A 4,505-nucleotide genomic window follows, 5' to 3' on the forward strand; every position below is an offset into this window, starting at 1 on the left:
TGGTTCCAAAGCTAATGACCTTATGACATTTCCTGATTTTATCCTTTCTTTGCTTCTATTTTAGATGAAAAAACAAGTTTAGGGCAGTCAAGTGACTGTCTTAAGTTCACACAACATTTAGGGACTGGAGGTAGGAGACAAGTTCATTTTAGTACATACACTTTCAGACTTTTGGACTTCTACATATTGTAAAAAACAGCATCATGATGTGCATTTGACTTTGTAATATGAGTCAACCGTGTGTCTCACATATCTTTTCATGTCAATAAATACTTTTCACACACACAAAACCCTCTCATGTAATTCATACACACAAAAAACTGTCAATTTGAACACTTTTTTTTTTACATGTTTATCCACACATCTTTTATGTTTTCAGTTAAATCTTTTAAAAGTTGTTTGTTTGGGGGATGCTTTTCCAAACAGGCCAATATTCTTGAGACCCTGAGACCTGTGAACAAAGTGCCTAGTTGAATAAACTTGTAACATGTCAGGGTGAATCACAGAGCTCAAGGACTTTTGTGGGAGAATATGTGATTTACTCTGCAAAAATGAGAGATTATCTAACAATGTGCAATAATTGTTTATACACATGTAAGTGTCCATTTCTATACATCACCTCATGCTCTGAAAGGAGTCTTTCCTCCTAAGGCAAACAATTCTCTGCCCTCTGGCTTTAGCAATCAGTCAGGGAAGAGTTACTCCCTTTTGGTCTATTTCCAGTTAATGGAGTTAAGGTTTGGGCTCTGGGCTATGGAGGAGTTTCTTTTAGTAAAATAGACTTCCCCTGGGAAGGAGTCTTTAGTGTACTTTTGAGAACAACTCCGTTGTCGAAGAGCACTTCCTTTAAAAGACACTCTGGGTGTTTTAAACACATCATTTATAGAATGTGTCTTCCTGAGGATTCAGGATATTTAGCAATTTTGCATTGATGAATCTGATGGGAGAGTCCCTGGTACCTCCGAGATGGATGGCTTGTGTATACTTGCCAAAGAGTGATATTACATGACCTCAGAGGCAGAGAAGAGAAGGGACCTAACAGTGGTTCCTAACCGGGGTGGCACTTTACATGATGGAAGCATCTGGCTAGGTGTTGGGAGAAATCTCATGCTATTTCAATAACTTGGGGTCTCCAAGTATTTATTGCCTAAGACCTATTCTGCGTTATATCCGGCAGATCTATGTTAGCTAGAATCATTCCACTCAAAATGCCAGCAGCATTTCGTTGAAAAATCTTGAAAGATCCTAGGTTCTATGAAGACAAGTGAAAATTAAAAACAAGAAGCTTAGTTCTCCTTGTTGAAAACAAAGGAAGAGATTTCCCTCGGTTCCTTTTCCTTAGAGTATTGACTTTAGAAAACTGTAACATTAAGTACCTTCTCTTCTCTTTGAGATGTATATAAATCCTTTGGAGGACGAGGTAGGACTTTTGTCAGCCTTGTGAACCAAGAAGTTCTTTTTCAAGGATCTAGGAAAAGGAGCCATAACTTTGAAATGTCACGTCAAGAGAGATATCACTCCTCTCTTATGGTTTCTGTGGAGATAGGTGCTTAACTTTGGGTGTCCGGCTCAAAGTTGCAACATTTATGACCTCCTGTCATAAATATATGAGAAGTAGTTTCTCCTTTGGAGAAAGCCAATTAGCTATCACAGATGGTCACCTCAATTACCAAGCAAGTTTAGGATGAACTATGTATGAAAAACTGTGCTGTCAAGTTCTCTCACTTGAGGGCTCGTTATTATTTTGAAAACATGTACATGATGAGTTCTATCTGCTTAGCTCTGTGAAAGAGTGAGATTTCTTCCCGTTTGCAATCTCTTAATTGAATGCTTGTGATGTGTATCACATTCTGGTTTAATGCCATAAAAATGCTTTCTTTCTCTATTATCTTTGCAGAGAGGATAGAAGACAGAAGATTTGTTTTTTTAATTATATTTTCCCAATAGCTTCTACGGCAACGGGAAAACTAGAGTGTACTTATCATTCTTGTTATGTGTCTAGGGAAGTAACATATGCGGGTTGCTGAGGTTTATTTGGTCACTCACTTTTCCACTGATCAAGGTGTTTTTACAATACTACTATTTTCCAGATTAAAAAATTGTTTTAATGTTTATTCATTTTTGAGAGAGAGAGAGAGAGAGAGAGAGAGAGAGAGCGCAAGCAGGGGAGGGGCAGAGAGAGAGGGAGACACAGAATCTGAAGCAGGCTCTAGGCTCTGAGCTGTCAGCACAGAGCTTGGCATGGGGTTCAAACTCACAGACAGAGAGGTCATGAGCTGAGATGAAGTTGGATGCTTAAGTGACTGAGCCAACCAGGTGCCCCAGTGATAACTTTTACTAAAAGAAAAATTTTATAAGGTGGAATAGGTGGGCTCATCATGAAGAAAGAATGAATTCAATTAAAATATTTATTTTTAGTAAACAGCCTATAATTCTGGAAAAAAATTTTAAAGCATAATAGAAGAATATACAGTGAAAAGTAAGTTTCAATTCCATACTTGGCCTCCAGGGTCTTAATTTCCCTCCCCACAATCAACCACTATCATCACTTTTTATGATCCCAGTTACTTATCATACACCAATTTTCTCTTTCTTATCAATGGAATCTTAATTTTTTTGGAGGTCTCCATAAACATTATATTTTTCTAGACTTCCTTTCAAATAGAAGTGACTATGTGATGAAATTCTGATCAATGACATTAAGTAGAAGCTATTGAATTGGATTTATGAGGAAGTTATTTCAAACAGCTTTTGCCCTTCTTCCCTTTCTCCTTCATTTCTAGTTGGCCTGGAACGTGGATGTGATGACTATATGTCTAGCAGCCATCTTGGGCAAAAAAGCCACTACAAGGATGGAAACCATTCACTGATGATGGTGGACCAGAAAGATGAAAGTATGTGAGGTGTCCTACATACTTGCTTCCTGATATCTTTGATGTGAAAGAAATGTAAACCTCCATCTTGTTTAGAAATTTCTCTTTGCCACCAAACTTAATCCTAATTGATTTAGGATTTGTTCATGCATTTCCCTTTGAACAAATTAAATATGAGGACACCCAGATGTAGATATCAAGTGTATAGTCAACACATGCTTGGTAGGTTCTTCAAGTGCCAAGACACAGTGGGTGCTCAAAAAATATTTATTTAATGAGCTGAAGAGAGAGGTCTGGAGGTAAGAAGTTTTTGAACGATTGGCCAGTGTGTGGTGGTTGAAGAATAGCTCTCCCTAATGGGGATTATGTAGAGTAAAAAGACAATCAAGCATGTTATAAGGACTAAGATACAGACATTTAGTAAGATGTATTGAGTTTTCTCGTTCTTTAACATGAACCTGTATTTCCATTTATTCAAGCCTTTTTTTTTATTTATTTTTTTTATTTAAAACAATTTTTTTCTAACGTTTATTTATTTTTGAGACAGAGAGAGACAGAGCATGAACAGGGGAGGGGCAGAGAAAGAGAGGGAGACACAGAATCAGAAGCAGGCTCCAGGCTCTGAGCCATCAGCCCAGAGCCCGACGCGGGGCTCGAACTCACGGACCATGAGATCGTGACCTGCGCTGAAGTCGGACGCTTAACCGACTGAGCCACCCAGGCGCCCCATTCAAGCCTTCTTTAATGTCTCCGGTAAGCTTATAATTTTATCTGTACTGGTCCTGGAAATTTATTGTTGGGTTTATGCCTAAGTATGTTGTACCTTTTATTACTATTATGAGTTAAATTTTTGAAAAAAATCTTTTTTTTCTTTCAAAAATGTTTTTTAAATGTTTATATGTTTTTAAGAGAGAGAGAGACAGAGACAAAGCAGGGGAAGGGCAGAGAGAGAGGGAAACACAGAATTTGAAGCAGGGTCCAGGCTCTGAGCTGTTGGCACAGAGCCTGAGCAGGGCTCAAACTCATGAAGCATGAGATCATGACCTGAGCTGAAGTTGGATGCTTAACCACTGAGCCACCCAGGTGCCCCTTTTCTTTCTTTAATGTTTATTTATTTTTAAGAGAGAGAGAGAGAGAGAGAGAGAGAGAGGCACCAAGCAGGGGAGGGGCAGAGATAGGACAGATGATCTGAAGTGGGCTATGTGCTGACAGCAGAGAGCCCATGTGGGGCTCAGACTTACATAGCGTGAGACCATGACCTGAGCCAAAATTGGCCACTTACCCACTGAGCCACCTAAGCGCCTCAAAAAAATTAAGTTTTTCAACGAGACACTGATAGTGTTTTGAAAACTATGGAAGCTTCTGTGTTGATCTTGTGTCTAACCACCTCTGCCAGACTGAAATTTCTCAGTTGATTTTCTAAATTGATAATATCACTTCAAATAATAATAGTTTCATCTCTTTCATTTTTATTTCTTCTCTCTTATTTCATGGGCCAGCATCTCTAATACAATGATGTATTGTAGTGCAAAGAGCAGCCAAACTTGTCTTATTTACTTGAACATTTAATTGAAATGCTTCTAACATCTCATTATTAAGCATGATTTTCATTAAGGCATTTTGAAAAAAAAA

The sequence above is a fragment of the Herpailurus yagouaroundi genome, unplaced genomic scaffold (genome assembly GCF_014898765.1).
Source record: "Herpailurus yagouaroundi ecotype Mexico unplaced genomic scaffold, PumYag 182, whole genome shotgun sequence".
Lineage (NCBI taxonomy): Eukaryota > Metazoa > Chordata > Mammalia > Carnivora > Felidae > Herpailurus > Herpailurus yagouaroundi.